This window comes from Anas platyrhynchos, chromosome 3 (assembly GCF_047663525.1).
Source record: "Anas platyrhynchos isolate ZD024472 breed Pekin duck chromosome 3, IASCAAS_PekinDuck_T2T, whole genome shotgun sequence".
NCBI lineage: Eukaryota > Metazoa > Chordata > Aves > Anseriformes > Anatidae > Anas > Anas platyrhynchos.
The window spans coordinates 10,439,736-10,451,061 of NC_092589.1; the positions used below are offsets into that span (position 1 = coordinate 10,439,736).

The following is an 11,326-nucleotide window of genomic DNA, read 5'->3' on the forward strand; positions in this document are numbered from 1 at the left end:
TACGTGGCACTATATTTCTTGATATATATATATATATATATATTATTTTTTTTAAAACCCATCAACTGTTGCCTTCTAACACAAGAAGAAATAAGACATAGTCCAGATCCAGGTAAGGAATTAAAAAGAAAAGCTCCATTTCCCAGCTGCAGAAAGTTGCCAGCAGCTTTTAATTTACAAGCCAGGGTGAAGCCCTGCTTTTGCTACAGTCACAGGTGCTCTGCATCCTTGTACTGCTCTGGGCCACTGTGGCTGCTCTAGTTTTTGGCTTGCTGGATAAACTAGCTCCTGGTTGCTGATGAACCCAGAAGACAAAGGAGTCCAATACCACATTGGCAAGCAAAGATGAGCTTATTTTGCTCATTTTCCAAAGTGAGCGAAGACAAAGGAGATGCATTTGTGCAGATCCTCCAAGGAAATACTGTGGCGTCTTGAACACCTGTGACACGTGGACCCTAATCCAAGAGGAGACATCTTAGTGCTGTGCTAGGAGAGTCATTTGGCTCCTGCATCCATCCTGAGAGCTTCAAGATAGCTTGGGGCTGTGGCTGAACTTTGCTCACAACAAAACTGTCACCTTCCACCATCCTCACAGCGAGGCACTGACGAGCCACTGAAATATTTGGGTCCAGTGCCAAGTTGGGAACACAGCCGACATACACAGCAATGAGGGGAAGCCAATGGGATTATGAGTGAAAATCACATCCATAATAAAAGTGACAGGGGTGTCACAAGCCCTTTAAGGGGCTCTGTCTTATTTGCATTTTCTTATGCTACTCAGAAAACTTAATGAAGTTTAGCTTCTGTCATTAAGATAAACCAGCTCTGGGGTGGTGCTGTCAGCCATACTAATTAAAAGTCAGCCTCCAAGTGCTTAAAGCTTGTCTACACTTGAAAATTCAGTTTGAGGTAGTGCATAAATTCAAAATGCAATTGTTATTCTAGCTAAATCTGTAAATCAATATATTTTAGAATAAGAGTGTCTTTGAACTTAGATCATATGAAAACAGATGGAGCAGTTGCTTCGTTCTCCTCTCCCAAAATAAAAGATCTCTGCATGGGAAACAATTCAGGGGTGCCCATTGCTAAGCATCCTTATGCACAGACAAGTCTTCAGACAGCTGCAGGACAGCAGCCTTCCTTTCTGTATGCTTCCCTTTGCACAGTGCTTCGCCAGCTGAGCTGAAGCTGCAAGCAACAGCTGATACATTTCTACACAGTACTAAACTAAATTGATATAGATTACAGTGATTAAATTTTTAAGGACCTGTAGTGTTTCTGCAAGGCTTCTGTTAGAGTACAAAGCCCAAATAAGAAAACTTAAAGCTGGAATAAAACGCTTCTAAGAAATATAAAGTACTTTTTTAAACATTTCATAAGGAAGCATGTTTAGAATAGAGCTAGAAGACCGTGAACATGTGATATCATCTTTATGTGCATTGTAGGAGTACAGTTATCAACCAGTTTAAAAACAGCTAGAAAATACTAGGGTATATATATAAAAAAAAAAATCACCATAGAGAATGGTTTTGTAGTTAGATTCCAAGAACCCACAATATCCAAGTACTTTGGAAATGTCAGAGTACCTAAAAAGCACAAAAAGTTCTGCATCTTCCCCCCTTTCATATCCTGCTCTCCCAGCTACATGTTTCAGACAATGCTTTTGAGATGCTTGCTAGCAGAATGGAAATAGCTAAAATCATCATTGCTGGGGAAACATGTTTAAGACAAGGGCTAGAGAAGACATGGAGCAAAGCAATGCACAACTTGACTCTAATTTGGATGATGTGCACAGGGCCAAAAGATGCTGTTTGAAAGGGAAAGCTGTTCCCACTCAAAGGAAAGTGAGTGGGGAAAAATAAATGGCATTTCAGGTGCTTTGGTCCAATTTACTCTTTAGAGGCTTCATGGAGCGTATCTCTGGGTTGGCTCTTTGGTTTCTGGCATCTCCAGCCAGGAAAGCCAGTGAGATTGGGAGTTTTATTTGGCATCTGAAGTGAAGAATTAATACCTGTGTGAGAGAAAGGAACATAGCACGTACCTCATCCATTATTACCAGATTTTGGAGAACGTTGTGGGAAGACAGTAAATGGAGAGTCATCTCTAACAAGAAATGTTCTTCATTCAAAAAAACGATTGGCAGTCCTTGCAGGGCTGTCTGACCATGTCTTTGAATAGGGAAACAAAAACCAAAAAAAACCAGCATTTTTCCTCTTATGTGTGGTAGAGGAAAGTATGACTGCAGCACAGATGAAATTGTCTTTCCTTGCTGTTGAATGCAAAACAGTTTAATCATCATCTAATCTCCACCAAATCCCAATCTGATTTCCTAACTGGCCACCTCCTACTTCTGAAGGGAGTCCTCTGGCATTTGTTAGAGGTCTGCAGTGGGTTCCTCCCAAGCAGTTGGCTGATGGCTCAAATGCTGCCACCGTCCTAGTACACAGATGGAAACTTCTGCTCTAGAGAGGACTCTAGTAACACAGAGCTTCCCTCCACTCAGTTATTATGGGGGAAGAGTTCCCCAAGAAATAAAGGGAAATACACATTATTAGTTAAAAAATGCAGCTGCAAAGGGTTCCCAAAATTATTTGGTGCAGAGGAGGAACACCACGTACTACTACCCAGAGGCAAATATCCAACAGGACTCCTATACATGCAAGTATGTGTTTACGCATGTACAAATGTGTGCAAACACACACACAAAACAGGACTCCACAGCTGCCTTCCAACCAAACCTGAAGGAAAATTCAGCGTGCAATTGGCAGCGGTCATCCAGCTGAGATGAGGTATTCCTCCTGCTGATATCCAACCTCTTGCTTGAAAATGAACCACTTGGCAGCGGCGATGTGCCACAGCTGGAAGCCACAAACAAGTCAAAGCAAATAAACAATCCCAAAATTAGGTTTAAAGCAGAGAACAAAAGAACAAATGTCATTAGAAAGCCTACTAAAATTGGCTGGTGTCTACGAGAGTGCTTGGTAGCTCAGCACTTCTCTGCTACACTTCAGAAACTGAGAGAAACAGAAAAACAGTCTTAGATGAAGAAATAAATAATGGACACTTTCAACTCATAATTTGCATTTGAATCAACTAGGCTGGCTAAATTAATTCATCCATTATGAAAGGGGAATTTTACTGTCTATATTTTCAGGCTCCCTACTGTGCTAAGTTAAATGGGCAGTGAAGCAGGGACCACTGGCTTCATAGAAATTTCCATTAAATTAGTTTCCTCCCAATTATTATCTAGTTTCACACTCATGATCTGGAAGCCTAATGCTAATGGAAGGAGTTGTCTCAGGGCCTTGTCTTTCCTGTTCACACTAGTGAGGGTGTACAGCTACAATAGTTCTTCGATATGATATAAGGTAAAGGCAGAACTCGCCCAAAGCTTTTGTGAGAAATATTTTTCCAGGCCACCCTCCCCCAAAGGGTTAAATCACGTAGCTAAGGTTATTTTGTATTAAATATCAATTTACAAGACTGGGAAGGGCGAGGGGTGATTCCTTGATATATTATTTCAATTGCACCCTTGAGACAATTTCAAGCAGTCTTAAAATAGATGGTTGATAACACATGACAACAGATTATTAATTACATAGCTTATAGCATCAGGAGCTATATGGAGGCAGATAAACTTGCTTGGAGATTTATGGAGTAGTGGATATGCTTTGTTGTTCTTAAAGCATTAAAGTTGCATTTTCAATGTCAAACAGGTTAAATTTTCATTAATTGTATCATCATGATTTTCACTTCCTTGAATCTTGTACAAATTTTCAGTCACATTTAACGGACATCTTACAGCTTTAGTCTGGAGATTTTTTCCAGGTACTTTTTTTGGCTTTCCATAGTGGTACAAATGTTTATTATTCAGAGGGTGTATGATATAGGGGAAGTAACTAAGATAACCTGCAAGACAGATCCAACTCTATGCTTTTATTAAGCATCAATCCCTTGTGCTTTATGCAGTCTTGTGACACAATAAGGTTTGGGAAGAATATTTGAACTTAATTCTAACAGCTCAGCAGCAAAGGTTCAAAGAGGAGAGGAAGAACATTCTTTGGACAAACACAAAGAATAGGGGAGCACCCCAACGTGCTAGTGTTTCCCCAGGCCACACAGGAATGGCAATTTCTCTTACACGAGTTAGAAATGGAGCTTATGCAACAAGACTACAGCACTTCCAGCCTTTTCCACAAGTGCTTCCATCACTGTAGCCTCACAGCAGCTCAAAAATGTCACAAGCATTTGAAGAAAGGTAAAAAGGAGAAGTATCGTTATTTCTCCTTCACAAACAAAGGGTGGCAGAGAAAGGAACCAATCTCACAATTCAAAGCCATGATTGGGATCACATCCCCCTGCCCACACTGCTTAAGGAAAGTGACACTACAGCAAATGCAATGTTTGCTCCAGGCTTCCTAAGGGACAAGCCATGCTACAGACTAAGGGATGGGATCAGAGGCAGCAGCACTTCAATGGGAGCATTGTTCACCAGGAAAACCTATTTAACTTACTGACACTCTCCACCGGTGTCTGGAGAAAATGTTTGGAAATAAGAATAAGCAAGTGATGGACAGCTGCCAGGCAGCACTGCCATTTGTCAGCAAAGCTTTTAACACTTCTAGAGTCACAGAGAGGCTCGTACTACGTATCTCAATTCACATTGCAGGGTTGGGACAGGATGGATTTTGGCAGAAAAACATTACCCCATAACAGCTGTTAGAGCAAAAGTCATGCATGTAGCTCATGCTTCTCTGAGACCCAAACCCCAGTCTATCTCCATCCTCATCCCCAAAGGAAACACAAACCATTACAGCATTTTCTTTCCCTTCTTTCATAATGGAGAAGATGGGCAGTCCTCGTGGTGCTGGAATATTAGTCCATTAGCTCAAAGTACACTCTAGACAGACCATAAGAGCAGAGTAGGGAGGAGGAAAGTGGAAAACAGAGGGCAATATCTCAGTGCCACAGTTCTTGTAGTGGGGCTGTGGAGCTGGCCTAGAGACCTATGGCACCAAGAGCAAACGAACAATTCTGCTTCCCTTCCCTTCCACCGTGACAAAAACAAGCTGCATGAATCAATGCCTACAAAAGCCACCCAAACAGCTTCCATTGCCCTTCCTCCCTGCCCATCAATTTCCCCCAGACAGAAAGCAAACCATGTTGCAGCAGAAAACCACAGTTACAGAAAACCCAAAGGAGTTGTCTCCTTCCCTGTCTTCTTGTGACACTGAGAAGGTGGCACTAGGCTTTGTGACAGTCTGCTGCTGGTGTCACTTCAATACCAAACAGGATATTAAGTGTATTTTATTTATCATTAAACATCAGAAGCAAGATGTGTTGTCACATCCTTCAAGATCTACACCCATTTACAGAAACCACCAAGGTTTATTTCCTTGCTCTTAGTTCCAGAAGAAACTAAAATATTCACCTCTCAGAGTGAATTCAAACAGCATAACAGGATTGAACTTAAAATATTGATTTTCTTATTATTGGAAGGTTACGGCACAAAGCATCCACAGCATGCAGAGCAAGGGTGGACTGACACCATCTAAAGCAGCTAATGCCTTGGAAATTTATGGGATAACTTTTAAAAATATTCACTTAAACGATGAACATAGAAATTACGTGGGTAAATACACTTAAGCTACCTGAAATGACTGGCAAGCGATTGACTCTCACAATGACTATTTTTTAACCAAGTGTGAACTCTGACTGCACTTGGGTGGAAAACAACCGGAGCAGACTGCCACTATGGGGAGCAATGGCTTTCTAGCCAGGGCCTAACAGTGAGGAAAGGGAAGATTAGACACACCATAGCTACAAGTCTGCATGTTTTAATTTTTTGTGAGCTGATACAAATCAGAGAGCGCTTTCAGGAAACATTCAGAAGTACCGGGCAAGTCAATATCAAAGATAAGGAAGAATAAAACTATCTCACAAATCACTATTCTGAGGATAGGCATTCTCCAAGATTCATGAAACCATCTGAATTTTCAAAAAGATTAAACAGACAATATATTAAATATTATTTATGAATTCCTTTAGCCTTCAAACCAAGGGGGAAAATGCTGCATTTCCTAAGCTACTGTGGATAAGGAGTTTCCTTCTGTATCAGGAACATTACTCTTTGAACAGAAAGTTAATTCCGTATCTCTGAAAGGTCATTTATTCAGGATGAGTGGCAGGTGCCACAAACTTACTCAGTGTCACTTGCATGTCAGTTCAGCTTGACTGAACACAAAGCAAATCAATTCAGCTCAGTCAAGTATAATTACCTGCTGGAGCAGGGCACATCACTTTGCATTTGTTATTATTACCAATGCCACAGAAGCACCAAATCCAATGGCAGTTTGATTAACGTGAGGTCACAAAGAGCTCCTCCTCCTCCAGCGCTTCCTTCTGCAGGAGTTTACAACATGATCAGTACAATATAATAATAGAAATTGCAAAAATTGCTAGGTCCAATGCTAGATTAGTACCAAGTTTTGGTTGGAGAGGAAAAAAAAGGCTCAAGAGGATGTCTGCAGGAGCTGGAAGCCTGCATGTGCTCACAGAACTTGGGAGCCTTTGCTCTTGTCTCTTACTGCCTTGAAAATGGTAAATCCCTGGAGCCAGGCCATTGATTTCAAAGATAAATTTTGCCAAGTCACTTCAGAATTCTGGCAAGTTTAAGCCTTTTGTGACAAACCTCTGATATATTTCTCTCTCTAAATTGTCAGAGGCTTTGGAGGGCTGGGGGTGAACAGATGCACAAGTCTCTCAAATTTATCTGAGTTCGGATGCAAAATTCACTTAACCTTGAGAAAACACAGAACAAGTTTTTAGTAGAAAAATACATATCCTTCCCAATCAACTGATGTGTTATGTTAGGTGTTAATTAATATTTTTCTAGATCTTACATCTCCCACCCCCACTTTTTGGTATCATGTAGTTTATGGAGGACTGGAATACTGGATGTTTTAACCTAGATTTTTTTTTTTTTTTTAACCTTCTTGATAAAAACATGAATGACTAACACTCTGTCAATCCAACACATATACATATATGTTTACAGATCACTGAGACAAAACAAGAAGGCTAGAGATTATAAAAGGATTGACTGGTTTAGACAGATTAGGCTAACAATTTTCAACAGATATACCATAACCAGTCACAGTGTTAGGAAGGTTGGAAGGAAAATTGAGAGCATCCCTGTACAGTTAAAGTCCTTACTAGCCTGCAACATATTTGGGTGGTTACATAGTAGTAGAGCTTTCAGTTGCATTTTTTATGTGTGGTGGTAAAAGTATTCCAGTTTAATAAAATGAAAAATTAAAAGAAAATCAATTAAAAATAGAGGTAAATCACAAAACCAGAAACTTTATGCTCCACTGTTAACAAATTCAGAAGACTGACCTCATTGGACTCATTGCTAAACCACTCAACAGGCAAACTTGACAGCGCGTTAGACTATGGTGTCCCTGATGCCTTTTCAGAGCTTCAGAAACTACTGAGGTTCCCAAGAAATTCTCTACCATTCTCTACATTCCCTGCATGTTTTTCAGCATAAGATATGGTTAAAGAATAAAGAATTAATTCTGTGCAATGCAGAACACAATTTGTCTTGTTTTGTAAGGCTCCTGCTGAAGTCCTGGCTCTTGAGGTACCATAGCCAAAATCAATCCACGCCTCCGTTCATCGTGCCTCAGGGATGAATGGATGCAGTCTGTGTCACATCCATAAGAGCTACTTCCATTATTCTGTGACCCCCCCAAAACAAGTATAGTTCAATTGATTTTCTTTATTCCTCTGAGAAGGTTGCAAGGGAAAAGCTGGGCGAAATGAAGGAGAGCAGCACTCTCCCTGTAGGGTTTGGAAAATACCAGGAAAGGGGAGAAGCTGGAGTTTAATAGAGGATGCTCTTATGCAGGGATCCCTGGAGGCTGGAGACCGCAGAGATCTGTCTTCCTAAAACTATGGCAACAGTAATACCAAAGGGAAGCGCTCTGACTTTTGCAGTCTCTGCCCACTTATGGAAAAGGTGATTTCCCATACTTTTTATCATAGTTAATGCAATGCATAATGACCACAGGTTACAGTAGAGGTAACCTTGACATCTGACTGATGTAATCAAGGACTCATCTTTCAGTTTCATTACCTGCCTTGGACCAGGAATAAAAGAAAAAAAACAAAACACACAAAATACCCTGATCTGTTTCATTCTTTTCATATGAAACGACTTTTTCAGGAACTAATTCCTTATCTTGTTCTGTTAGAAGCTCCTGAACTACAAATAGCTCTTGCTTGGCCCAGAATTCTTCTGTCTTTATCTTCTTTATTTGAAACAATTTTCTTTCTTTAATATATTTTACTATCAGAACTAATAGATTCACCAGAAAATTTCAAGCTATGGGAAAATGTTGGTTTCAGTTATTCTTATTTCTCCATCAAGAGAATCTAAATGAAAAATACCACTTTCAAGTCTGTGCTTTGAAATGGAACATTTTAAATTTAATACTACTCTTTGGGGAAAAATAAACAAAGAAACAAAACAAACATCTTTCTCTATTGAATCATTTTGTTTCACCACTTAAATCTCAACATTTTACTGTGTATGGGATAAAACACCATTACTCTTCATATTTCTAAGAAGAGAGCCTGTCACCAGAATATGAATATGTTCACATGGACCTAATTGACTGTACATGTCAGGACTGCGTGTTCTTAAATATTCTACTTGATCAGTCACAATATAAAAACAGAAAAGAAAGTCATTTCCTTCCTCAATATTTTATGTAAGATGTTACAAAATTTCTAAAGCTTTTTGGATCAAGTGTTTCCTACATACAGTCAGCAAAGGAAGGCAGAAATACAGTTGACCCAGGAATGTAGAGACTGAATAATTTCATTAAAAAAAAAAAAAAAAAAAGAGCATGAACTTCAAGAACAGTTTTTGTAATAGTTTATTATAGCTATTCAGTGCCACAATCTGCAAGGCTTAATGCATTTTACCTGCAAGGGTAGGTGGACTTATCAACTGTAGATTTATTCTAGTATTTTCAAGCTTTGTGACCAATGCAGGAAACCGTAATATTCCTCTGGACACAATGCTGGGATTTTTTTCCTTCATTTCTGAAGGCATAATTCAATCAGGAGTGAAGTGCTTTAGAAATTATTTGGTAGGTAAAAGGGGGCTCATCAGGCACGTAGGCTGATATCCCTCTGACATTTTATTCATATCTCCCTTGATATGCCTTCATGAAATCAGCACCCTTCACACTCTCGAATTAAATTAGAGCTGGTGCTCTCCTAGTCTGACATCAGAGAGATCACAAATGCTCCAAGGCAGGGGGTGGCCCTCTTGTGCTGAGGAAGCAAGCCTAACAAAACGTATGCAGGGTGCACTGGGTGTCAGATGCCAAAACTCAGCCTCCTCATTTTCCATGTTAGTTTCCAGACTTCCTAATCTACAGCTTTGCAACTTTTTTTGCTGACAGAAACTCCAGCTTGGGGGTGTGTTCAAAAAAAGATGATATAACACTCAACTGGTCTTAACAATAAATTTTTTTTGGGTGACACTTGAATGAAAACAAAGGTTTCCTAGCTGTTTTTAAGGGCTCCTGTCTCCAGATTATTCCAGCAACAGTAGGGCTCTCGTTATTTCTATACCACCTACCTGGATTTTAAGACAGAGTTAAACCATTCACAACCTTTAAAAGAGAAGACTAAATGATAGCATTAGCTCTCCAATGAAAGAACAGTAATAGGAAGTCAGAGGCATTGCCAACCCAACAGGGGAGAGAGGCATCATCACAGGGACCTCTGCCTGCAGATTTCTCCAAACCACTTGGACGCTTCACACAAATAACACAACAAGAGCTAAATTCACAATTACCTGTGTATTTTACATTGTGTCATAATTAGCTGCAATGTATATATACTTCACTTTAAAATAGCTATGAATAGACAGAGTAAATGCCAGGGACTGCCATCTGCTTCGTTAAGCCATAATTAACTGCCTGATTACGACATACGTATATATTTATCTAATTAGTTTTAATAGTGCTGCTTTTGCTGGCACCACACCAAAAGGAAGGTGAAGAAGTGAGTCCCACCCATTTACAGAGAGGCTGGGGATGCAGGCAGCTCTCACGGGGACTTGCTCCAGAGGCCTGTCGGATTCAGTAAGAGTGCAGACGAGCACCCCAAAGAGGGCATTGCAAAACCAGAGGGTTTTGCAAGACAAGACTCAGGGCATGGCTAAGCCAGCCCCCACAGCCTGTCCCTGTGTGCAGCATGAAGCACATCTCATCTTGGATCTCGGACAAACCCTGTGGTACAGGGGTGATGACCACACTAAGAGGTCAGGACAACAAACACGTAGACAAACATAGCTATGTCCCACCAGGCACAAACTGTAACCAAATGCTGCTTCTTAAAACAATCCAGGATTACTGATTATTTGAGCCCACAGAATTCTATTGTCAGCATAAATCCAGAAGGACTTTCTAGGGAGATTAGGATACTTATCTATTTTGTTCAGAAATAAATAAATCTCCGAATACGTGTTTTTTCCCCAGTTGTCTCTGCAGTATAACTGGTGTTGCATTCGCTATTAATATAAGGTGAGTAGCATTAATGCTTTGCCACAGGACACATTATCATAAATTCCACATTTTGATTGCAACTCAGACGCTTCCTGCAGGATAAATACATTTAGGGCCACATTTTAAAAGTCTTTCAGATGCCAAAGGGTACATTCAATATTGATTTTGAGGGAAGCCAGGCATCCAAATGCATCAAAACCCAGTCATTCAGCCCAGTCCCACTGAACCACTCAGTCAATTTCCAAGGGCTAGTGAGTTTCTACGTTAGATTAGGAAGCACTGCAATTACGGTAAACATGGGACATATACCTCTCTATGCATGGAAAGCCAAAGGAGTAGAGGAGATGGCCCATATCTCCATCAATCCTTGCACACTTGGTGATTTCACAGAATCAGATGCTATCCATCAACTTCTCTCCTGCGTACCAGTGGCATCTATTATTTACACCTCCTCCGGCTGGTTGATAGGTCTGAATTTTAAAGCCTGGCTCCTCTGTGGATTCAGTGAGGTTCATCCACGAGGAGCTTTGTGTTAACTTTACAAAAAAAATTACAAAAATCACCTCCCCGCCTCCCTCTCACTGCCACCCCCCCAAAAAAAAAAACAAAACACAACATAAACATACAGCAGAGACATGGGGGATGCCCAAAGCTTCGATGGTCTCACAGCACCGGCCCGTGTCACACACCTCAATAGCCAGGTCCTGTTTCTTGCTACCACACCAGTAACACAGGAG

The 11,326-nt window shown here is 40.5% G+C and overlaps 1 long non-coding RNA gene across 3 annotated transcripts in view; it reads right to left on the minus strand.

The window, feature by feature from the left end:
• The window catches only part of LOC106017177 (uncharacterized), a 29,024-nt gene that overhangs the window by 2,155 nt on the left and 15,543 nt on the right, over nucleotides 1-11,326 (minus strand). Inside the window, exon 5 of one of the 3 annotated variants that reach the window (XR_002402293.4) lies at nucleotides 5,881-6,402. The exons of the other annotated variants lie outside the window; for them this stretch is intronic. This is a non-coding gene — a long non-coding RNA (uncharacterized lncRNA). Of the gene's footprint in view, nucleotides 1-5,880; nucleotides 6,403-11,326 lie in introns of those variants that run through there. 3 annotated transcript variants of the gene reach the window in all.